This window comes from Muscardinus avellanarius, assembly GCF_963383645.1.
Source record: "Muscardinus avellanarius genome assembly, chromosome: 7".
Taxonomy (NCBI): Eukaryota; Metazoa; Chordata; class Mammalia; order Rodentia; family Gliridae; genus Muscardinus; species Muscardinus avellanarius.
Window position 1 is genome coordinate 2,147,219 of NC_137793.1, and position 26,030 is coordinate 2,173,248.

Below are 26,030 nucleotides of genomic sequence, written 5' to 3' on the forward strand. Positions count from 1 at the left end.
GCCTCACTAAGTAGCCGAGGCTGTCTGTGAGCCACGATCCTCCTGTCTCAGCCTCCCAAGTGCTAGGATCACAAGTGTGCACCACCACGCCTGGCTCATTTTTAAAAAAATCAGAGCAAGAAATTGACCAACAGAACTCATGACTTCGTCGATACACCTCTATCCAACTGGTGTGCGGTGTCATGTTCGTGGCGACGTGTTATTTTCTCTTCCTGAATGCCTGTAACACTAGAGGGGACTCTCGCGTGGACTGGGAGGAGCCGTGGTCTCTGGGTCCTGGATGGGGCTGGAGGTGTGGGCGCTGCCCAGCAGCTGCGTTCTCTGGAGGAGGCATCCTGGGGCTTCCTTATGGGGCTGCATCTTGAGGGAGGGCCAGCATCTTCCTCCTGGGGCTGGCGATGAGGCTGTACGCCAGGCAGGAGGAAGGGAATTATATCATCACCTGCCACTCGTGTCTCAAGGGGCCAAATTAGCCGGCTCTCCAAAACGAGGGCCTAGTTTTGACTTTTTAATTTACAGGTGGATGCAGATGCATGCTAGTTCACTACTAAGCCTTTCTTTTTAATTATTTTTTGTGGCACTGGGGATGGAACCCAGGGGCATTCGACCTCTGAGCTACACCCCCTGCCCTATTTTTTATTCTTTATTTTGAAACCGGATCTCACTGATTTGCAGAGGGCCTCACTAAGTAGCTGAGGCTGTCCGCGAACCACGAGCCTCCGGTCTCAGCCTCCCGAGTGCTGGGATGACCAGCGTGCCCACCGCGCCCGGCTTCTAATTTCTGGCTCTGTATCCGTGCCTTTGACTCACTCTGAGCTGATTTTTGCATAGGGCAAGACGGGGTCAAGTTGGAGTCTGCCTGTGGCGACCTAATCTCCCCAGCCTCACTTACTGGTGAGGCTGTTCTTTCTCTAGTGTATGCTTTCGGAGCCTGTGTTAAGAACCGGTTGGTGGTAGATGCACGGGTTTATTTCTGAGTTCTCTCTTTGCTTCCTTTGGGTGTGTGGCTGTTTTTATGCCAGCACCACGCTGCTTTGGGTAGCTGTAAGTCTCTGGTATTTCCTCCAGTCAGTATCGTGATAATTCTAGCCTTGGTTCTTTTGCTCTAAGATGCGTTGTGTATTTGGGATCGCGTAGCTTCCCCGCAGTTGTAGGATGGCGTTTCTACTTCTGTGAAGGGCATCGTCGGTGTTTTGATGGGGATGGCATCACACCTGTAGATTACTCTGGGTAGCGTGGACATCTTAACAGTATTAATTCTCAATTCAGGAACACGCGGTCTTTCTCACTTTTGGCATGTTTTCCTGTCTTTTGTCGGTATCCTGTAATCTCTGTCGTAGAGGTCTTTTCTCTCTTGGTTATTCCAAGTGTTTTACTTTTGTGGCTCTTGTGAATGGACCAGCTTTTGGATTGTTTCCTCAGCCATGTCGTTATTGTGTGTATAAAAATGACACTGGCTTTTCTTTGCATGTCTTGTAAATAATTTCACTGACACTGGCTTTTGTATGTTACTTTTGTATCTTGCACCTTAACAGAATTCATTTTTTGGTTCTGATAGTCTTTGGTGGGAACATCAGCTTTTTCTGTATATAGAATCATGTCATTTGCAAGAGGGGTAGCTTGACTTCCTCCCTTCCTGTGTGCATGACTTTTATTTCTTTCTCTTGTTTATTTGCTCTGGCTCCACTTCCAGCACTCTGCTGGATGAGCGTGGTGGGTGGACGCCTTGCCTTGTCCTGGATCTCAGGGAAAGCAGCTTCAGCTTTACCCATGCTGTGTGACGTGGGCTGTGGGACTGTCACACACTGCCTGTGTTATGTTACGTAGAATCCTCTATACCTAATTTGTTTAGGCTTTTATTTTTATTATTGGTGGTACTGGGGTTCCTGGAAACCCTTCTACCTCTGGGCTAAACTCTCAGGCCTATTATATATTTTTTATTTGAAAACGGTCTCTTAAGCCATCCCGGCTGGCTTCGAACCTGCGCGACCCTCCTGTCTCAGCCTCCCAAGCGCGGGGATTACAAATGTGTGCCACCACGCCTGGCTTAGTTTAAACTTTTTTTTTTTTAAATCATGCAGAGCTATTGGACTTTATCAAATGTTTTCCTGTACCTGTTGAAATTATCACCTGATGTTTGCTGATATAATGTGTTATCTGCTCACTGATCTGTGTATGTCAAACCATCCTTACATACTTGGGGGAATCCAGCTTGATCATAATAAATGGTAATTTGATGCACTATTGTATTCCATTTGCTGGTGTTTTGTTGAGAATTTTTACATCTGTGTCCCCCGGGGACACTACTGTGTAGTTTTCTTTTCTTTTCTTTTTTTTTTTTTTATAGCTATTTTCTCCTTGTCTGCACTTGGTAGCAGGGCAACCCTGGCTAGCTGAGTTGTGAGTTTGGAAGAGTTTCTTCTCTTTGCTTTCAATTCTTTGAGAAGAACTGTCATTATTTCTTCTTTAAAGGCTTGATAGACTTCAACAGCAAAGCCATCTGGCCCGGGAATTTTCTTTGTTGGGAGACTTTATTACCAATTCAATCTGACTAATCATTATTGTTCTACACAGTTTTCTATGTCGTCACGGTCTTTTCGTCACATTTCTTCTGTTTACTTTGAAAATAATTCGTTCTATTATTTCTCACTTGTCCAGCTTTATGGTTTGGTGGTTTATTATACTTATAAAGTTGGACCCTTTTCTCTATCTCCCTTGTGTGTCTACTTTATCAGTGGGTTGATCTGTTCACGTGTTTTCATGATGATTTTTTTTTTTTGTTTTTGCTTTTGGATATAGGACTCCTTTATGCATTAAAAAAAATTCTGGTAATGATGAATCCCAATTTGCTTGTCTTGAAACGTCTTTATTTCTCCTTCATTTCTGAAGGGTAGATTTTCTGGAGATTAAATTCTTGGCTGATATCTACTTTCTTTCAGAACTTCTACGTTCCATTCCATCCTGGCCTGTACAATCTCTGCCGAGAAATCTACTGTTATTCTATGGGGTCCCTGCATGTGACTTGGCCCTTATCTCTTGCAGGTTTTAGAATTCTCTTTCTTTTTTCTGTCTTTCTATTTCTCTTTCATATTTTCATTTTCTTTCTTCAGCGGCACTGAGGATTGAAGCTAGTGGTGCTCCACCACTGAGATACACCCTCAGCCCTTTTTATTTTCTATTTTTAGAAAGGGCCTCACTGAGTCTCCCAGGTTGTTCTTGAACTTGCGGTCCTCCTGCTTCAACTGCCCAAGTGGCTGCGATTACAAGTGCACACCACTGTCCCTGGCTTCTCTCTTTGTCTTGTGCTTTTGACAGTTTGACTTTAATATGTCACGGGCAAGACCTTTTATGATCATATCTATCTGGGGTCCTTTGGGCCTCCTGTACCTGTATGTGCATATTTTTCTCAGAATCAGGGAAGTCTTCAGTTATTATTTTGTTGAATAGATTTTTTTATGCTTTTCCCATTTTCTTCTCCCCAGGTATGCCTACAATGCAGATATCTATTCATGAGTGTTATTCCACAGGCCGCCGTCCTCCTCCTCCTCCTCCTCCTCCTCCTCCTCCTCCTCCTCCTCCTCCTCCTCCTCCTCCTCCTCCTTCTTCTTCTTCTTCTTCTTCTTCTTCTTCTTCTTCTTCTTCTTCTTTTTCTTCTCCTTCTCCTTCTCCTTCTCCTTCTCCTTCTTCTTCTATCTGACTAGGATGGTGCAAAAGACGTGTCTTTGAGTTCAGATCTTCTTTCTTTAGCTTGATCTAATCTGTTACTGGGGCTCCGATCTGTATTTTTGATTTGATTCGCTGCCCTCTTCATTTCCAGGATTCTTGTGTAGTTCTTTCTCAGGGCCTCTATCGCCTGTGAATTTCTCATTCACGATGTGCATCATTTCCTGAATTTGGTCCAACTGTGTGCTCATGTTCTTTTCAGTATCGCTGAGCTCCCCATCATAATTCTTTTATTCCTTATCAGGCATTCCATTTTGATTTTTTCGGGGGATCTAGAGAGTAACTGTGTTGTTTGGAGGCGCCACGTTACTTTGATTTTTGACGTTTCCCGGGCTCTTACATGGAGATTCGCCTATCCGATGGGTCAGCTGTCACTAGCACTCTTGGGGGGGGGGCGTTCATAGCATCTTCCTCCTGAGGACGTGGCGTGCTGGCGTGAGATGCGGGGTTGGGCGTTGGCTTTGGTTCCAGCAGGGCTCCTCGGTGCAGTCTCCCCATAACCTCTTTGGCTACAGTTAATGGCTTTGGGCCCGGCGTGTGGCACAGCAGGGCCACAGAGGTCTTCTGTCTCTGGGGGCCACGCAGGCTGGGCACACAGCAGTGAGCGTTGGGTGTTCACCGTGCCTACTCTGACCGGGAGAGGTGGCGGCGGGAGTCAGGATTTTCTGTGGTGCTCGATCTCAGCCCCGACGGCACTGTGCACCCAGGCCTGACATAGGTGCGGAGCTATGGTGGCACGGACCACATGGGCACCTGCTTATAGGCTTGGCATTGAATAAATGCACACAGAGTTGGCCACCCTCTTTATTCCAGATGACAAGCACCCTGCTGGTTCTTGAGGGCAGCTCTCCCAGCCCCCTCTGTGTTAAGACACTTGTCCCCTGCAGTGCCGAGCACCAGGCGGGCTCGGAGCGGAGGTCACAGTTGCTCTGCTGGGTAAGGCTGCGTTGCGAGGCTGCAACCCCCTGTGCTCATGTGGCAGAAATCTGTGGGGTCCTCAAGGTGGGGCTGTGCAGGGGTTTCTCTCCCCTGAGCAGTATGGATTCAGACAGGAGCTGCCTTCTTACAATGACAGCTAGCCACAGCAGTCTGGGCTCTTGGGGTTTCACAGGAAGATATATGCGTTTCCTCTGCAAAGCAAAGCTACCAAGCTGACTCTACCCTGCAAGCCTGGGTCGGCTGTGAGACTCCCCTGTAGGAATTGCCAGTGTCTGTGCTGCTGGAGTTTTCTGGGACCCCCCTATTCACCCTCCCTGCAAAAGGAGGACCCCCCCCCCCATAGCTGGGAGCCAGGGTCACAGGTTTCCAAGTCCGAGCGCAGCTATGAACCAGGCGAGTCCCAGGCACCTCTTTCTTGCCATCTAGGGATCCTGGGAAGGTTTCTTAGTGACCGAATGTGGGCGTGAGAGGCAGAGGAGAATCCACGATGGCTATTCAGTTTCAGCCTCTGTCATCAGGATCAGGAAGAATCGATTGGAGTACGTCAGGAGCCCTGGAAGGCTGCCTGTGGACACGTAGATGTTGAGAGCAGCTGGCTTTCTTTTGAGGAAAGTCACAGATGGGAATGCAAATCTATGGGCTGTTTGTCTTTAGGTGTGTTAAGGCCATGAGGTCGGGTAAGATCGCCAAAGGGAGCCGGGCATGGAGCACACACCTGTAATTCCTATTCAGGAAGCCAAGACTACTAGAGGATTGCAGGTTTGAGACAGGCTCAGCAATTTAGGGAGGCCCTCCACAACTTAGGGAGATCCTGTTTAAAATAAAAAATAAAATAGGGCTGGAGGTTTAGCTCTGAGGTAGAATGCCCCTGGGTTCCATCCCCATTACCACAAAAGCAAAAACAAAAACAACAAAAAACCAGTTGTGGTGTCGCATACCCCATATTTGGGAGGCTGAGATAGGAGGATCCCAGGTTTATGGCCAGCCTCAGCAATTTACTGAGGTTCTCAGCAACGTAGACTCTGTTTCCAAATAAAAAATAAAAAGGGCTGGGCTATAGCTCAGAGGCAGAATGCTCTTGGGTTCAATCTCCAGCACCACAAAAAAACAGAAAAACAAAACCCACCAAGATCGCCGGGGAGTTGACAGAGTCGTGGCAGCCAGGGCTAACGCTTCATTAAGTTTGCAGTGCCAGGCATTCTGCTGAGCACTCCCCGGATCCTTCCTCTTTGTCTCCCCCACAAGCCAGTGACGTAGGAGCTGTTATTTCTCCATGTTATAGATGAAGACCTGAGGGGCAGAGGGCAGAGTTACATTACCCAAGGCCACGCACAGCTACTGAAGGTCAGAGGCAGGGTTTGCACGTCTGTCTACCTGACTCCAGGATCTTTTTAGAACTGTGAAAGTTCTGGTTCCTTAAATTGCAGACCTAATTTTGCACATGGTGGGGGGAGCCACTGCGGTCTCTGAGCAGAGAATGGACCTAGAACTGTGGTTTGGGAAGAGGTCTCTGGACCTGGGGTATCTTACAGAAGGTACCAGGAGATGGGGAGGCAGAGCAGAGGCAGGGAATAGGGAGTGGGTTTGGACCCCGGTGCAGGAGGGAAGCGGAGCCCGGGGAGGACCTCCCTGCAAGTGGGGGACCAGTTGTGGTCAACCCAGTGTTAAGGGCTGAGTACGTCTTCCCCAAATTTGAATGTTGAAGCCTTAACCCGCAACATGGCTGTTTTGGAGGTCGGGCCTCTGAGGAAGTAATTGAGGTTACAGGAAGGCCAAAGGGTGGGCGCCTGATCTGATTGGATTAGCGTCCTTCTTGGAGGAGGCGCAAGAGCGCCCCCTGCCCTTTAAGGCTAGAACAAGAAGATGGGCCTGGGCAGGCCCGGCAGGGCACCTTCCACTGAAGGGAGGAGCCAGAATGCTGATGGGGACTTCCAGCCTCCAGCACTGTGAGAAAATGCATGGCTGATATTTAAGCTGCCCAGCCTGTGGTATTTTATTGTGACAGCTCTCACTAACGGTCTCTTTGGCATCCTGGCTTTTTCCAGAACTGCGGGGTGTTTTTTTTTTTTTTTTTTTTTTAATTTTGGCCAAGTTGCAGGTCCCAGCATCTTAGTAATTGGTCCCTTTAGGGACTTCTGCCTTTTCCCTCACTAAACAATTCAGTGGATTTGAATGGACCTCAGGAGCCATTGAACAATTATCTTGTGATTAGCTTCTTTGTGGAGTCCAGCGAGAATTGCTGCAAGAAAATTGGTAAATTCTTTTCATTCTTAATAAAACCTAACATTATCTCGCTAATGCCTGATATTAAGAGTTCAAAGTCATCTCGAGGCCATTGATCTTCAAAGGAAGAGAGGCCTTCATTTATTTGACGAGGCCTGCCAAGATGTGGGGGAGCTTCCTGTGGGTTTGGATGTTAGGACACGGAACGAATAGTCAACATGGCCGCCGCCCGCCCGCCCTCCCGCTGAATCCCTGGGTTCAGTGGTAGCTCACATCTCCTTGAGCATTGTGAGCCCCCTGAGGGGCAGGGCCCTCCCCAGGAGGCTGGTGTTTCCATTTTCATCTCTGGTCTGCAGAGAAGCAGGTCCTGGTGCCATATGATCCGGCTCATTTTGAAAGAGGACGGAGAAGGTGCCCAGTGTGGCCAGCCTCTCGGAGGAGTGGATGTTTCTAGGGTCATAATATCTTCTCTCCTTTTCCTGAGAAAACCCTCTCCCAATAAGAATGGGTTTTCAGTGGCTCTCGAGGCCCTTTAAATTGATTTTGTCACTGTCCATTACAGGCAGCTTCTGCGAGAGGAACCTGTATAAATCTCACTCAGTCAGGGAGTGTTTAAAATGGCAAACTTCAGAGTAAAGGTTTAACAAAAACCATAAATAAAACTTCAGGAGTAATGGAGGTGTTTATAAGCATCTGTGGAATTCTGCACAAGAACAATGAGCCCGGCTCGGGTGCCAAGAGATTGACGGGGGTGCTGCGTGTGCTGCGAGAGACAGAATATCCATCTTTATTTGGTCTTGGCTCAGGGCAGCTGGACTTGGAAAGGCCAGTGCGCAGTGCTCGGTGGCTGGGCTCGTGAAGAGGGGGCTCATCACTTTCGGGAGGGTCCCCAGTCATGCCGGGAGGCTGCCGGCACGAGGGGAGCTCGCCCGAGCAGAGTCTCAAGCCGACCGGGCTCCCAGTCTCCCACCGGGCTCGTGTTTTGGGAATGTGCAATAGGACAGTGATCTATTTAACACTCAGAGCAAGTATATATATACATATTATATGTATTAAGTATAGTATAATAAGTGCATTATGGATTATATATGTGGACACATATGCGTATTATATGTATCCACACCCTCTTCTCCAGCTAAGGGAAAGAATGGTTCAGGAGCCGCATGTAATCTTGGGAGGCTGAGGCAGGACAATTCCGGGTTTGAGGCCAGCCGCGGCAACTTAGTGAGACTGTGCTTCACGATGGAAAAACATAGGAAGATAATAAAGGGCTGGAGGTGTCACTTGGAGGGAGAGTGCCCTGGGTTTAATCCTCACTACCAAACAAACAATAAGCAAACAAATAAAAAACAAATCCCCAAACAGAGAAATTTGTATCTTCTTCAGGGCCCAGAACAAGTGATCCTTGGACCCTGGAGGGAGGCAGTGGACCTCCGGCCTGGACTCTCCCGCCACAGGCCCTTCCTACCCTTCTCCATCTACTGCTCCATCGGACACTTACTTAATTTGCTCCAGGCCAGGCCCTGGGCTGGGTGCTGGGATGAGGGAGGATGCCTCAGTGCGCATCTCTCTTGGGCTGTCACTCTACCTCTTCTGATACTGTCTTGAGCGAAGAATCAGAGAGAAAGAGAGAGAGAGAGCCCGCCCACAGAGTGCTAGCATGGTGCGCCTTGTCTAGTAGCGTGGTAGCCGCCATTATCATTGCTCCAGCTGCCATCTGCTGGGGCCACAGGGGTGCTCTCGCTGCCCCCGGGAAGTCCTCCCCGCTCCCTCTATGTCCGCCTCCCTTCCTGGGGCGCGCCTCTTTGGGCGAGTTCCCCTTGCCCTCTCCCCTGAGTGTGTCTTCCGGCCCGGCTAGATTTGCTTGCATGTATCAGGCCTCCATCCCTGCCTGGAAACTGTCCCGCCTCCACCTAACGCAGGTTACTTTGTGCCTACGAACCCAGCTCGGGCAGCAAATCCTTTGGTAACTTTATAATGGGACATAGATCATTACAGACGGGACTCAGGTTTTACAAAATACTTTAGGAGGTCGATAAATTAGACCATGAAAAGTGCATCAGGGCCATCAATTATGCAGGAGCCGGAAGAGTGATTATCAAGTGGTCTGGCCTTAGTTTTTGTCTATGAAACATTTAACGGCAGCCATTAAAATAGAAAACATCCCTTGCTCTCTACTTCAGAAGAGCGGGCTGGGCCGGGACGCAGGCCTTGCCCAACGGAGACTAAAACGCAGAGGGCACCTGCTCTGCCGTGACAACTGAATAAACAGCCGCCAAGGAGGAATAGTGGGGCTGGGACCCCAGAGGCTCCGGGAGCATGGGGGCTTGTCCACTTCGGGCTACTTTTCTGGCCCCTCTGATCCAGGGCAGGAAGGTGTGTACCAGGACATTGTGGGTAAAGGGCTGGAGATGTGGTGACTCTAGGAGCCCCAAAGCCCCCAAGGCTGTCATGCTCATCCTACCCACAGTGGTAGCACAGACCTGACCTCAGTGAGCTGCCATGTTCCCCAGCCTCCTGGCCTTGAGGCTGCTGGGGAAGGGGCAGGTGACCTGAGCTGCAAGCACACTGCCCACGTGACGCTGGCCACCGGCTTCAGCCACCGTGGCTGCTCCCAGACAGGGCTGTGGCTTCTGTCTCAGAAAGCACTCAGGCCGACTGAGCATAGCTCTTGGCCTCGCTGTGCTCCTCTCTTGGGTCCCTGAGTGGGAGGCCCTTTCCCCTCCTCCTCCTCGTGTCCCCGTGGTGCCCCATGCAAAGCTTTTGGGGTGAGTGAGGGGAGTGAGGCCTCAAGGCCTGCGTTCCTAGGCTTGGGTTCCCCATGGTGAATCCCTGGGGTCTCTTCGGTGTCTTGTTAAATCAGGGTGTGCTTCTCTCTGGGATTGGATTTTCACTTTTAAGCCTCCATGTTCCATGGAGCACAGCTACAGACGGCCCTCAGAAGTAACAGGGTACAACGGCAGCACCCGGTGTCCTCAGTGGTAGAGCCGAGCACGGTTTGTGAGGAGGCAGAGCAGGCGGCTGCGCACTGTGCTGGGGACAGGCCTGTCCCTCCCCAGCGGGAACATGGTTTTTCTGGGCTGTCCCCGTTGTCCTGGGGCCCTATCTTCTCCCCCAAAGTCCCCGTTTCCCTGGGCCCTGTTTAATTCTGCCTTGCTGCTAGGCAAGGACAAAAGCTTTTCCTTGAAGAAGACAAAGTGGTGATATGACTTATTAACATCCCAGGCTTGGGATTTTGACAGATAACGCCCGTGCCCTGCAGTGTGCCCTTGGTTAGTTACGTACCCTCCATAGGCCTTAGTTAATTCGGCTGCCAAATGGGCATGCCAGCGAAGCCTATCTGGCACTGTGCATATGTCTTAGTAAGCTTTTTCCTCACTGTGACTGAAATAGCTGCCAAGAACAACTAAGAGAGGGAAAGGCATGTTTGGTCCAGGGTTTCAAGTTTCAGTCCACGGTTGGCTGGCTCCAGGGCAGAAACATTGTGGTAGAAGTGTGTGTGTGGGGAGCCAGGAAGCCTCAAAGTCAAGTGACCAGCGCCCCACCTGCTCCAGGCCACGCCCCACCTCTGAACCTTGCTGCACTGGAGGCCGGACTTTAACACATGAGCTTTTGGGGGATGGACACTCCAAATCCAAGCCGCCTGTTGGAGTTAGGTATAAAATGTCTCCAAGGAGCTCATTTATTCATGTCTGGAGCTGACGTAGTTGAGTCATGAGGGTTGTAATCCCAGCAGTGAATACAGCCATTTTCTGTGTGGCGAATCAGGCCAGTAAAAAAAAAAAAAAAAAAAAAAAAAAAAAAAAATATATATATATATATATATATATATATATATATATATATATATGGATAACATAGAGGTAGATATGTATACACACACATATGTATGTATTTAGTGGTACTGGGGGTGGGAACCAGGGACATTCTACCTGCAGGCTACACCTCAGCCCTATTTTTTATTCTTTATTTTGAAATAAGGTCTCACCAAGTTGCAGAGGGCCTCGCTAAGTAGCTGAGGCTGGCAGAGAACCCACAATCCTCCTGTCTTAGCCTCCCAAGTCCTGAGATTGCAAGTGTGTGCCACCATGCCGGCTTTCAAAAATATTTGAAACAGGGTCTTGCTAAGCTGGCCCCAAGTCTGCAGCCCTTCTATCTCAGCTTCTAGGTACTGGGATTACAGATGTGTGCCACTGTACCCCACTAGATCATTATTATTAGTGACAATAGCCAACACTTCTCTAAACCTCTCATGGAGCAAAGCCCTGGGCCAAATGCCCAGAATGCACCCTCCCATTTAACCTCGGTGCTCAGCTGGCGCGGCTGGGCCCAGGGAGGGTAAGCAGGTGCCAGTGTCATAGAACTGGTAAACAGAGGAGGCAGAGTTTGAACCCCGGTGGTCTGACCACAGAGCAGAAAAATAACAGGAAAGCCTGCATGGGAGGAACTTCTCTAAGTCCTGCCTGTGAGCCCACCATTCTAGCATGGGGCCAGCAGTGGCTGTGAGGGGGGAGAAATTCCTACTGATTCCCACACACCAGGAAAAAGGAGCTCCGTGGAGCTGATGTCATTTGCTCTGTTTCCAGCACCCCTCAAACCAACGTATGTTTCATTGAACTGAAGTCTAGTCTCGGCAGAGAACAATTTCTTTGAGTCACTTAAAGATGCCGGCTTGCTTCAGGGGCAAGGCAGGCACAGCTCACGGTCAGGGTGCAGGCTGGCTCGCCCATTTTGTGAGCCGATGGCTGGAAAGACCTTGGGTGTTGCTTCTTAGGCATTTTTTTTTTTTTTTTGGTGGTACTGGGGTTCCTGGAAGCCCTTCTACATCTGGGCTCCACTCCCAGACCTATTTTATATTTTTATATGGAAACAGGGTCTCTTAAGCCAGCGTGGCTGGCTTTGAACCTGCGCGATCCTCCTGTCTCCGCCTCCCAAGCGCGGGGATGACAAGCGTGCCCACCACGCCCGGCCTTCTTGGGCATTTTGAGCAGAAGGACATCTGAACACTGTTGCCCGGAGTGCAGGCTGCCCAGAGACGCTTCCATGAAGAAAGAAGCAGGGGAGCGGAGAGGTTGTGCATCTCTGGGCTGAGCCCGGGCTGTTCATAGAATTAGAGGCGGGCAAGGCCGATTGACTCCACAAGCCAGGGTGCTTTCGAGAAAGAGAAAGTGTTCCTAATAATTCTGTCGGGATAGTAAGCATTAAATTAGGACTGGCCGTGTGGCTCCATACGGGGTGCCCCTGAAAGGCTCCTGTTGGCAGTGCAGCGCTATTCAGAGGCGAAACCATGGAATGGGAGCTCTGATCTCATCAGTGGGCAAGAGCACCAAAGGAGTCACAGCGGGATGGGTTTGCCGGCTGGTGATCTTGGCAGGCAGGCTACAGCCGGAGGAGCTAGGTCACGGGCGTGTGGCCTTCGGACCCTTTCTGTCCCTGGTCACTTTCTCTCTCTCTCTCTCTGCTTTCCTGCTGTCCCCTGCCACAGGCCGTGCTGGCTGCTGGCCACCTTGGAGTTGGCCAGCGAGGGGCTAACCTCTGAAAGTGAGCCCAATAAACCTTCCTCTACACTATTCACTTCAGGTATTGTGGTCACAGTGGACTAAAACACTGCCCTTCATTTTAGCCGCAATTATTCCTATTATCGATTGGTGCAACCTTTCTGGCCTCTGATGATCTGAATTCTGTCAGTCTAATTTGAGGGTTATGGCTACCTTTAGAAGTCACCTAGCCGATTTCTTTACTGAGGTCGACCGTCAGGAGGCAGGGAAGGTACCTTGGAAGAGCTCTCTGGAAAGCTGTGAGCATTTGTGAATCTCAGCACTGGGGTTCTGCCACTTTGTATTAGTAACAAATGACCAAGATAAATCAACTTATAAAGACAAAAGGTTCGCTTTGGCTCAGCTTTGGAGGTGCAGGTTGACGATCAGGCAGGCCCACTGCTTTTAGGTGTCTGGGAGATGGGCAGCACCTCATGGTGAGATCATGGTAGAGCGAAACTGTTCACTTTATGGCCAGTATGAGAAGAAAAGAGAAGAGAGTGGGTCCCACAGTCCCTCTGAGTGCATGTCCCCAAGGACCAAAACCTTCTACTAGCTCCCATCTCTTAAAAGTTCCTCCATCTCGGATCGCGCAGGTTCGAAGCCAGCCTCAGCTATTTAGTGAGGCTCTCAGCAACTTAGTGACCCTGTTTCCAAATAATGTATAAAAGAGGTCTGGGAGTATAGCCCAGAGGTAGAAAGCCTCTGGGTTCCACCCCCAGTACCAAAAAAAAAAAAAAAAAAAAAAGTTCCTCCATCTCCTAGCAGTCCCATAGGCCATGGACTGACTTTAACCCAGGGGCTTTGGCGGACCTTTCAGATCCAAGCTATAGGTTCCCTGAAGGGGTGTCCAGACATTTGGATGTCACGTCTCCACGTCTAAACCTGGCAGTCTCTGCTATGTGAGTGTGAGCGGCGTGGCGGCGGCGAGGGTGTAGGGGATGACGGTGCAAAGCAGTGATCGTATGGAAGGGTGCTCCCTGCCCGGCCTCCCCAGCTCCCCGCCGAGGGCAGGCATTGGCGGAGGAATCCTAGGGCCACTTCACGCCCACGTGGGCGTCTTGGATTGACCTAATGATTGGGCTTGGGACCAGACCTCAGGCTAGTTGCCTTCGTTTCTGGCTGAAGTAGGCTGAGGCCAGACAGATGTGTGTCGTCGTGTGTGACACAGGCCTTGGCTATCCAAGACTCATGTGACCGTGGGTTGATAGTCCGGCTGCTGCCTTTGTGGCCGACACCTCCCAGTGTCCCCACTGGAGAGGGACTGACGGTGTTCTTTCTTATCTCAGGTTGAAAGATCACAGGGTGAAAGTTGATTAGCCTGGCTGGGTTCTGTGCCCATCCGTGGCCAGTCCCCGAGGCAGGGAGGCAGATCTACGGCCCACCTTGGGTCAGAGCTCTACTGCTGGCCGTTTTCTTTAACTTTCCCACAAAGAGAATAAAAACAGCGTATCCATTTCCCCCATCTTATTGTAGGAGGAAGTGGCTCCTTGCAAGAGGGGGAAGAAAGAGGCAGGTGAGGTGGTCATGGCCCAGGCTTCGTTTTTATAGACAGCAGCGGAGTTAGTCTTGTAAGCAAGTCTTTTCTGATTCTATGGAAGGCACGGTGTCTGATTTCGACGAACGTTTCTTGATTACCAGCGGGGCTGACTCTTTCCCCTAGGATTTGTTTTCACGCGTTTTTCTTCCTTTGTGACTCACCTGTTGGTAGCCTCAGCGTCTCCGTAGCTGCTGCTCAGAGGCGCAGGGGGCAGTGGACCTGAGTGTGCTGTTTTCCGCCACCTGTGGCGGGGAATTGTGTCACCTGTATTCACTCCCTCTTTGGGGACTGATGTTGAAATCCAAGAAAAATACTTGGTCCTTAATCAAATTCCATGGGTTCTGAATAGTTATTAAATATTTTATGTGAGAATTGTAATTACTGATTAAAGCCAACATCAATAGCTCGGATCACCAGTGTATAACACTAATTAGAAGGTACTGAGTAACCCCCTATGAATTGTCTGCAGAGGTCTAGGAGTTGCTGTAATCGCTGCCCGCTGAGCAGGTGGTGCGTGTGCAGCGTGGGCGGTGGTGGCGTGGGTGTCCTTGGCTAGGCCGGGGAATGCGGCGTGGCAGGAATGCTTTGCTGATTTAGAGGGCTCCCCCGGGCGAGCCGACTTGCCTGGTGGGCGACATGGCGGGCCGTGCTGTCCTCTCCGGTCTCTGGTAACGGTCCTGTGGGTTAACGAGGAATGGAGGGGGTTCTCCACTCTGAATGGAGGGGGGTCTCCAGCCTGGGAGATGCCACAGTGGACACTGCTTGTCATGATGTCTCTCTGGCCCCTCCACCCCCTTCCAACACACGAACACTTACGTGTCCACACGCGCACCATACCATTCAACAGTTATTACTATTATTATTAATTATTATTATTAATTATTATTTATTATTATTAACACTTTTACTGGTGCTTTGTGATTTTACATCACAGTGAAGTTCAGTGACACAAACATACGTGCACACATCACTTGATGTGTCTCCTTTTATCCCCCACTCTGCTCTTCCCTCCCCCCGTGTAGACACACAGTGGGATTTTTTTTGGTACTGGGGATAGAATCCAGGGACATCCTACCTCCGTGCCACATCCTCAGACTTATTTTTTATTCTTTTTTTTTGTGTGTGTGGTACTGGGGGTGGAACCCAGGGCCTTTCTACCTCTGGGCTATACTCCCAGACCTATTTTATATTTTATTTGGAAACAGGGTCTCACTAAGTAGCTGAGGCTGGCTTCAAACCTGTGTGATTCTATCTCAATCTCACAAGCGCTGGGATTACAAGTGTGTGCCACCACGCCTGGCTTTATTCTTTTATTTTTGAAACAGAATCTCACTAAGCTGCAGAAGGCCTGGCTCAGAAGCTGAGGCTGGCCTCGAACCTGTGATCATCCTGTCCTGGCTTCCCGAGTCCTGGGATTATGAGCGTGCGGCACCATGCCTGGCCACACAGTGGAATTTTACTGCCTAACATTGGTTACTTTGTTGGGAATGCTTTTTTTAATTTTTAAAAACATCGACACTTGGTCATTGTATATATCCTTTGGGTACCGTATGATAATTGGGACACGTGTAGAGTATGTACTGATCAAAGCGGGGTAATTAGCAGCGTCCTCTCCTTCAACATTTATAACTGCTTTTGTGTTGGGAAGCTTTGAACCCCTGTTCGCTAACACTTTATAAAATATACAATAAGTGTGACCCACAGCCACCCTCCTGTGCTGTAGAACACGGGCCTTACTCATCCGTCTAGCTGGATTTGAGTGCTGCTACCCGGCTTCCTCTAGCTCCCTCCCTCTCCCCTCCTCCCCTTGGGACCTCGATTCTACTCTCCACTTCTATGAAACCACCTTTTAATGGAGTGCCTCTTTGTTCTGCCTCTAGGTGGGCCGCAGCTCCATGTGCCGCCCAAGGGCAACTCCCAACAGCATCCACCTCACGTTAGCACCTGGCTCTAGCCCCTGGTGTGTATTTTGTGGGAGGAGGGAGGGGAGGTGGGAGCCCTCCTCGGACACAGGACAGCACCTGCCTCCCCCCGGGAAGTGGGCTAGGAATGAAGGCTACTGCCAAGGCGGAGGGCTGAGAACAGTGGCAGGGAGCTGGTGGAAAGGGCCAGGGTGTCTCGCATCCCATCACGGTGGCACGTGCTAGGGAAAGTGGTGCTGGAATCAGGGTCCTGGCCCCACTCTCTGCCCATTCTGGGCTCTGGAGAAACCGAGGCACCTCTGTGAGCCACGGTCCCTCCCCAGTGGAGGCTGACACCGACTGCGTGGTGGGTCACCTGGGTGCGGCACGGCGTCTTTGCCCAGCCTTATGGCCTTGAACCAGTTACTGAGTCTTGGTGCCCTGAGGGTGCCACGAGGTTCCTAATAGCACCTGCCGTGCTGGGTTATGCTGGGGATTACATGAGCGGTAAGGAGCGTAGTGCAGAAAACGCTACACCAGGGCTGAGGAATGGGAGCCACTGGAAAGCCATGTAAGTTGTTGTGAGATGCGCCAACAGAAAGTGCTCAGGATGTCCCCTGTGCCGAGTGCTGGGATAAAAGGTGAAACAGCCAGGCTGGGTCCCGCCCTGTGAGCACCACGGGAGACTTGGGCAGTGCACTGGGGCCAGCAAGGAAACGGGATCCCGGCCGGCGTGGTGTGGGCCCTAAGGACCCTGACACGCGGGAGGTGCTGAAGGCTGCGGGCGGGGCCGAAGGCTACTGCTGTGGAAGGCTACCTACCGTGGGGCCGGTGACACCGGGCAGCGGGCAGATGGAGCCGGGGACATGGGGCAAATGTCTTCATGAAGGAGAGAGAGAGAGTCATGGGAGGAGACAGACCGCCGAGCAGTCATAGACACCTGCTGCTGTGTCCACATCCCGTGTCCACCCCATCTCCGATCGTCAGACCCTGCCCCAGCCCAGCTGCCCCGGCCTGGGGGCCTTTGTTGGTGGACTGACCTCAGGCTGCGGAGACGGCTGTGCCTTCACAGAGACACCTGGGAGCTTCACGACGGCCTCAATGGCTGTTGACGGGCGCCGGGGTATGCATGCGCCAGCCTCGCGGCCCTGATGTGGAAAACCCCCAGGAGTGACCTCTGCTGTGTCAGGGCTCCCTCGAGGGGCGGAGTCACGGCCATGCCCTGCTCATTTGGCTTCCTTCCCGATCCTCCTGTTTCTTGCTCGTTTCCCTCCGGCTTTTCATGGGAATGTTTCCCCAAACAAATCACATTCGCGTGAACCTCTCCTCGGTTTCTGCTTCTGGGGATCCTAAGACAGACCAAGTCAGGGACGAGCCTGGCCTGTGGAAGGGGTATGAGGAGACCCGAGGAGAGCTGGGACGCGGCGGGCTGCAGGCACGGGTGCGGCTCTGGGGCTGGGGTGGGCACCATGCTGGCTGAAGTTGCCCCAAGAGCAGTGATAAGCGATTGGAAGTTTTCAGGCAGAGGAGTAACAGGATGACTTTCTATCTTAAGGAAAATCTCTCTGGTCACTGCATGGAGACTGGACCACCGGGACTAGAGCAGAACAGGGAGATGAGTTTGGGGGGCTGAGGTCGTCACTCAGGGGAGGACGAGGGGCCTGGGCTGGAGGCTGGCTGAGCAGATGGCCCGGGGATTGTCCTGCCGGCGCTTCCCCCTGGGTCCTCCCCTTCCCCACCACAGACTCACAGGCCTCCTCTTCCCGACCGAGGAGACCCTTACTGGTGCCTTTTTACTGTGTCCCTCTGACCTTGGCCCGGGACGCTCATGCTGCCTGACTCCTGCTGCCGGGCTCTTTCCAGGCTGGGCCTTCTTGGGGGGACTGTATGGCAAGAGCCTGGGCGAGACGGCGAGGTCTTGGGCAGATCTCTGCTTGTCTCTGGGCCCGGGGCCCTTGCTTTGGGATGAATGGAGTCAGCGCCGGCCTGCTAAGGCCCTTCCCGGGACGGTTCTGGGACCTTTCCCAGGGAGGCTTTGCCTGGAGCTTGAGAGGCCAAAGGTGGTCTCTCCCCCGGGCACCGGCTCCCACACAGCCCTGTGAGGTGAACGTACTGGCAGCCCGCCAGCTCCCCGCAGGGGAGGAGTTCCTTCCAGGACCCCTCTTTAATTTGTGGTGCTGGAGATTGAACCCAGGGGCATTCTATCTTTGAGCTACACCCCCAGCCTGATTTCTTATTTTTTATTTGGAAACAGGGTTTCACTCTGTTGCGGAGGGCCTCACTAAGTAGCTGAGGCTGGCCGCGAACCCGGATCCTCCTGTCTCAGCCTCCCAAGCACTGGGATTACAAGCGTGCGCCACCACAGCCGGCCCCCCCGGGACCCCTCTTTGAGCTCCAGGCCCAGCCAGAGCCCACATTAGCTGTGATTAGTCTGTACTGTGATTCGTTTTCCTTCTGCAAGTTAATGACAAGATTTCCTTGGAAAGCAATCATAGTTGTTCTAAGTTCTATTTCTCCCAGAAATCAAGTGTCTGGAATATTAATACACTCGGCTCTTCCAGGCTCCCGTGGGGCAGCTCTCTGGAGCTACAGGCCCCTCTCTCTTGCTGCAGGAGAAAGGAAGGTCTATGGTGAGCTCTAGAGGCTGGGGCTTCCCTTGAGGAACCTTTTCCACAGGTTGCACATCTTTGCATGATCTGAATACCATACAGGGTGCTGTAGGAGGCACATCTGGTGGGCAGATGTGGAGGGTCTACGTTCCTGGGTGCTAGGCGGTCCCTCAGTGGTCCCACAAGCCTCAAGGAATCTAGGAATCCCACCTCCAATAGTTCAAGTTGAGACAGTTTTTCCTGAAGTGGCCGGTGGTGTCTTGGGGGAAACGGATTTGTTTAGGGGAGCTTTTAAAGTATCCGAAACTCAACCAGAAATTCCACTTCACAGCATCTATTTTAGAAAGTCCTCCAGATGTGCAAAAAGATTAATGCAACTGCTCATTGAAATTTATTTTTTACATTTATTTATTTATTTATTTATTTATTATTTATTTATTTATTTAGCGGCACCAGGGATGGAACCCAGGGGCATTCTACCTCTGAGACACATCCCCAGCTTTTTTCTTTTTTTTTTTAGTATTTTTATTTTTGAAACAGGGTCTCACTGAGTAGTGAAGGGCCTAGCTAAGTAGCTGAGGCTGTCTGTGAACTGCGATCTTCCAGTCTCCACCTCCCGAATGCTGGGATTACAAGTGTGCGCCACCACGCCCCGCTGAAATTTGTTTTTGACAATGCCAACGTGAAAGCAGCCTTAAATGTCTCAAATATTAAGTGAATGGAGAGATAGCTATACTAGGACCTTAAAAATCCTCAAGCTAGAAATGTAAGCTGGCTATGGTGGCGTATGCCTGTAATTCCAGTATTTGGGAGGCTGAGACAGGAGGATCACAGGCTTGAGGACAGCCTCAGCAAGTAGTGAGACTCTCATCAACCCAGTGAGGCCCTGTTTCAAAATAAAATAAAAATAGGTCTGGGGATGTAGTTCAGAGGTAGAATGCCCCTGGGTTTAATCCCCAGTGTGTACAAAATGTTTTGAGTATTGTGGAAAGACCCCCAGACTTTGCATGAAGTGAAAAGGTGAAGTTGTAAAGTAACTTGTGTAACATACTGTTTATGTTAAAACTCCCGTAAATGTAACTTTATTTCTTCATGTACACAAGAAACCAGATTAAGCAAACGGCAAGCTGATTGTTTCGGGCTGGCATAGGGATTGGGTGTGGCATACTCAAGGAAGATCTCTGTTTCAGACATAAAGTTCGAACATTTAAAAATATTTTCCAAAAACACTTGTATGATTAAGAAGCTATAACAAGATAGAAAGTAATTTGTGCCTATTATAAGAAAGGTAAATACAGAGAAATGCCACCCTACACCCCACTATTAACATTTTGGTGCATTTCCGTCTTGCCCATATTTTCCTTACACGTTTTTCATAATATGAAACATGGTGTGTATACGACTTGTGTCCTGCTCTTTCCTCTTAAGATTGTGTCATAGACGCTTTCTGCGCGGCTTCAAAGTCTTTCTACCCATCTTGAGTGGCGGTACACGTTCCCACTGTGGGTATTCAGCTGTCTCAGATTTTTCTCTTCCCATTTCACAAGGGATCTCTGTTTACCTCGTGTGTCAGTCAGGTTTCCATCACTGTGACACATGATCTGGGGGTCATCAACTTACAAGGAGTGAAGGTTTCTTTACTTATTTTTCGTAGCTTTTAGTTAGAGGTTAGGTCTCAGGCCCTGACCACCTGGTGCCACTGCTTTGGGCCTGAGGTGAAGCGCATGTGGGCAGCTCAGAGTGGGGAGAATGTGGTGAAGCCAAACTGCTGGCCCCCGGGCATCCAGGGAGTGGAGAGAGAGCAAGCTGGGGCGGGCCCAATGTCGCCTTCAAGGCGATTACAAGTTGCGCCACCACACCCGGCCCTTATCATTATTTTTTAACCTGGTAGTGCGACCCAAACCTTTGTTCACACAGGGTCACGGGAGTGTTGAGTACATGAAGCTCCACCGTCACCATGGATACCAGGGCGGCGCATCCATCGAGCAGTGGGGTGACTGGGGGCATGGTGACTGGCGTCCACGGGTGGGTCAGTTCATCCATCCATTGCTGGGAGCCTTTTGTGCGGTGGTGTTCTCTGGCAGGGTTGGGTGTGGGATGCAGAGATTCCCTCACACTCTGAACTCACTCTGGGCGGTCCTTCCTCAAGCCCCAGCTTGTCACCAACGCATCAGCCTTCCACGTCCCTGAGCTGCCGTCTTGTTAGTGGCTCACTTATGAATCAGGTCGGGCTGCTGCTTCTAAGCCATGTGGACAACTACATTACTTTCTGAGATTCTGTGTGCTGGGAAGATTTCCCTCCATCGCTGTCTCCTGGGGTCATTCTTGAGGGAGATTGCAATAAGTTGTCCCTTCTGCATACTGCGCAAGCAGAATACCAAGGTATACAAGGGTTTACCAAGTAAACCAAGGTAAACCAAGCCATTCATTTCTCTCCTGCTCATTAATGATAAGGCGTTCCTTCTGAGGTGGGTTGAGATGGACATGGTGAAACAGTATGGGATTCGAAGGCACCCGCCGTACAACCTGCCCTTACCCTTTGGTCTGTCCAGCTCTCTGCCTGTAGATGCCGTTTCCGTTTGATGGTGGAATTCTGCCATGTACTTCCAATTTTACCATTCAGTGGCGCACATAGCGTTCATGTCATGATGGGTCACTTAGTGTGTCTTTTTTTTTTTTGGTGGTACTGGGGTTCCTGGAAGCCCTTCTACCTCCGGGCTACACTCCCAGACCTATTTTTACATTTTTAATTGGAAACAGGGTCTCCTAAGCCAGCGCGCGCGGCTAGCTTCGAACCCGCGCGATCCTCCTGTCTCTGCCTCCCAAGCGCGGGGATTACAAGCGTGCGCCACCACGCCTGGCCCACTTAGTGTGTCTGATGGGCTGTGTTTGGTCTTGGCCAGGGCTTGGTAGGAAGTCAGAAGCTGATATACAAAGGAAGAACGATGATTAGAAGTCTTACTCTAAAACCTTGGGATCTGTGGCTGTAGTTTTCCTACTAGGGCTTGCTGGAGGCTCTGTATAACAGCTGTACCTGCCGCGGATATTTCTAGTGTCGTTGGATGTGCTGGGTCCCCAAATGGTAATGCGGTTGATAGCCAGGACTTTCTGTTGAAACTTCTCTTGATCCAGACCCCTCTCAGGACTGGAAGGTTACTACAAAGAGGTTAGAGCAAGATGCCCAAAGGTCATATGTCTCCTCTGTAGTCCAAGGAGGTCAAACCAAGCCAATATGTGCTCCCCCCCCCTTTTTTATGGTACTGAGGATTAAATCCAGGGGCATTTGACCTCTGAGTGGCCTTTTTATTTTTTGCTTTAAAACAGGGTCTCACTGGTTTGCTGAAGGTAGTATGAAACTTGTGATCCTCCTGTCTCAGCCTACTACCAAATACTGGGATTAGAGGTGTGAGCCACCACACCCAGCAACCAACCCTATTTTTAATTTTATTTTGAAATAGGGACTCACTAAGTTGTTGAGGCTGGTAAACCTCTGAACCTCCTATTTCAGTCTCTCAAGTACTAGGATTACAGGCGTGCACCACCACGCCCAGTGTGTTGTGCGTTTCTATACAGTAAAAGGTGGAAGGAAAAGCAATGATTTTGCCATTTCACGGGGACAATGCCTATATTTCCTATATTACTTCACCCTTAGGGAATTCATTTACGTTAGATCCTTGAATTTTTGCAAGTTTTATTTACCCATTTTTTTGTCATGCACATTTCTTGCTAAAATATGTATTATACTTACTTGTTCCTGCTCAATAGGTCTAATTAGCATAATAATGTAAATATAGTAGACTATTGTGATTTCCTATGGGCTAACAAGACAATTAAGAGGATACTGTGACAGAGAACAGACTATATTGTGACAGAGAACGGGAGAGTTGATAATAGCTTTCAGGTTGGACAATGGTGGTGTATTGATATCCCTGCCCAGTGAAAGCAGATCATTTATTATTTTTACTGACGTGGACTTGTTAGATCACTAACCAAATACCAGGTTTTGTACAAAAGAAACATGGCCCCCCTGTTTGAAGAGTAGAGTCAGCTTCAGATGCTTCTTCCAATAAAGATTAATTATTTTTTTGTGGTACTGGGGGTGGAACCTAGAGGCTTTCTACCTCCGGGCTATACTCCCAGACCTATTTTATACTTTATTTGGAAACAGGGTCTCACTCAGTTGCTGAGAGCCTAAGTAGCTGAGGCTGGCTTTGAACCTGTCTCAGCCTCCCAAGCGCTGGGATTACAAGCGTGCCCACCACGCCCAGCTAATATTAATATTTTCATCTACCCCAATTCCCCATCCCATGTATCTGGGTCTACATATTCCCCTCCATCCCCTATGTTAGTACAGTAGTTTTCAACCCTGGTACCAACACATTGGGTTCATTGATGGTCTATTCAATGCATGGAGAAATGTTTACACCACCTCTGGCTTCTACACCCTAGGTACCAATAGTGTTCCTCACTGCAGTGGCAACCCCACATCTCCAGATGTTGGTATATGTTACCTAGGAGGCAAATCATTCCCAGCTGAGGACCACTGCCTCAGCTGCACTGATCGGCAGATGTGGCAGATTCATTGGACCTGCAGCTCTGTAATGCGGACACTTAGGCTTTCTGCTGGACCCTCAGCCATGTCTTCTTTGCAACTAGAAGTGATGAGGAGCCCCTTCAAAAACTGTCACAAAGGTTTGCTGGTCTCCCGCCTGTTTTTTTTTTTTTACTCAGAAATTCACGGTTTTCTTTCATTTTGTCATTTTTTGGTATGCTCTCTCGAGCAGTCAGAGGCAGCCATCCTGAATCCATCAATATTCTCAGTGATATAATCAAAACAACTGACCACACAATTCAGATGGAGGAAGGTTTATTTGCTTATAGTGTTTGGAGATTGGGGGGAGGTTTATGTGAGGCTGGAGCCTGGAGCACAGTGCATGGTAAAGAGGAGAGAGAGAAGGAGAGAGAGAGAGAGAGAGAGAGAGAGAGAGAGAGAGAGAGAGAGAGAGAGAGAGAGAGAGAGAGAGAGAGAGAGAGAGAGAGGTGAGGCTGGAGTCTGGAGCACAGTGCATGGTAAAGAGGAGAGAGAGAGAGAGAGAGAGAGAGAGAGAGAGAGGGAGAGAAGAGGAGAGGAGAGGAGAGGAGAGGAGAGGAGAGAGAGAGAGAGAGAGAGAGAGAGAGAGAGAGAGAGAGAGAGAGGTGAGGCTGGAGCACAGTGCATGGTAAAGAGAAGGAGAGAGAGGGAGAGAGAGGAAGAAAGAGAGAGAGAAAGGAAGAGAGAGAGAGAGGAAGAAAGAGAGAGAAAGGAAGAAAGAGAGAGAGACAGAGAGAGAGAAAGGAAGAGAGAGAGAGAGAGAGAGAGAGAGAGAGAGAGAGAGAGAGAGAGAGAGAACTCTGTTCTCACATAGTAGAGATTGGAAGCAAGAGAGCCAAGATGCAAGAGCATTCAAAGACAAAAGCCCGGCCCCCAAGGCCTCACCTCCGTGGCCACCTTCTCTGCCCACACCCACCAGCCTAGGTTACCCCCCAGCAAACCTACTACAATGAATTTATCCACTGACGAGATTACAGCCCTCATGGCTTAACTGCTTCAATCTGAACACTGACTCGTGAACTCTCAGGGATGTTCTGCATCTCCCCTGACACAGCCCATCCCTGGGGCTTTGTAAGTCACCACTGAGCTGTTACGACAAAGTGCCTGAGCCACTTGAGGGGCCGATACCTTGACCCCTGCCTCCCACCATGTGCGGTCGTCAGTGACGTTCTGAGCTGTGAGGCCACAGGGCTTCACTGCCCCTCTGCCCTTAGAAAGAAGCTCACCCATGCTGTCAGTGGATGAGTAACTCACTTCTCCAGTCCTACGTTTAGGGCTTATTTCCTGGGGCCATTTCTAGTACTAATTACTGTAAAATTCAGAAGAAAAATGGCACACTTAAAAAAGAAATTAAGGAGCATGGAGGACTGGGGTGTAGCTCAGTGGTAGAGCACTTGCCAAACATGCCCAAGGGCCTGGCTACGATCCACAACACTGAAATTAGAAAGAAAAAAGAGAGAGAGGTTAGTGGAAAGACGACTTGTAAAATCATGAGGAGGACAGTGAAACATACAGAATCAGGTCGAAGTAAGGCCATCACTTCTCCAAGGCTGGGAGAAGAACTGGAATCAGCTATTTCCAAACCAGCAAAAGCTGTAGTCCAGGGCAGGAGGCCTCTCATCCGTTGTAGCTTTAGGTAGAGAAACGAGGTTACTGTTAAACCGATGCGGGAGGAGAGGTGGGAGGGGATAAATACGCCGCCCTTTCTCCCTTCCCCCCCTCTGATCTCGTGCATCTGACTGGCTGAGTTGAAAGCCAGAGAGGAAGAAAGCCCGGGACCCGTGCCGTCTGGAGAGGACAGCATCCCCGGGCACAGGTCAAGGATGGACCCATGTGACGGGCAACAGCTGGTTCTCAACTCTTTTTCTCAATAGCGGTTTCTTAATTTTGTAAGATCTTATGACATTCCTCTGCAGTAATTTAATTTCCAAGCCCCCATAAGAATTTTTAAAATCCCATAATCAACCTGCTGAGGCTGTGGCATGGTATTAGAGCACTTGTCTAGCATGCACGAAGCCCTGGGTTAGATCCCCAGAACCACAAACCAACAAAACCAACCAACCAACCCACCCAATTGGCTTAATCATTTCTGAGAGGTCTATAATATAGTCAAAATTGTAATTAAAAAATTGAGATCAGTTGTTAAAGTTTATATTATAAAGTTCCCCACAAATAGCATTTAATAATATTAATTACATATTAGGACAAATTAAACCTTTTCCCATTTAACAGCTGATAATTTCATAATAATAAAAATAATAGCTAGCATTTATTTTGTGCTTTCTATATATTAGCGCCATAGTAAATGGTCTGCAGGCATTAGTTAATTTCATTTTTTAATTAGTTATGCAAGAAAAAACATGCTTTGCCAACAAATAAACTATGGCATGTTTGTTGAGGACTAAATATATATTAAAATGCAGATTGAAATTTAACCGTGTAGCTCAACATCAAACACACAACAGTTGCTTTCATGACCTGGTATTTTTATTCTTGCATTTGCAATAAAAAAAAACCAAATCCAAATTGGTTTATTTTTATAATGTTTTCACTGTATTTCAAATGACAAGATAAGAGAAACAGCCTCATGCTGATGTTTTTAAGGACTTTGCCACAAATAACATATTGCCTGCGTGGGCTGTCTTTATTACCAACAAATGAAGGGCCGAGCTGGGGATAATCGCCACTATATTTTCTTTTTTAAATATTCTGATTTTGACGTATTGAAGTCATGTAGATGTACTCTATGTGGCTCCTAATCAGATGGGAGCAGCAATCATCATCCTGGGGTGGTTTTGCATAATTATTACAATTTTTAAAGTCTCCATTAATTTGTTGTATTTTAGCGTTAGTGTTTCTGATGCTTCCTGACTCTAACCAGTGGCCCATGGTGAATATAAGTTAAATAGTGGATGACTGTGAATAAGGGCGTTTAAAAAGAATGAATCAAGCCCACCACGGCAATGT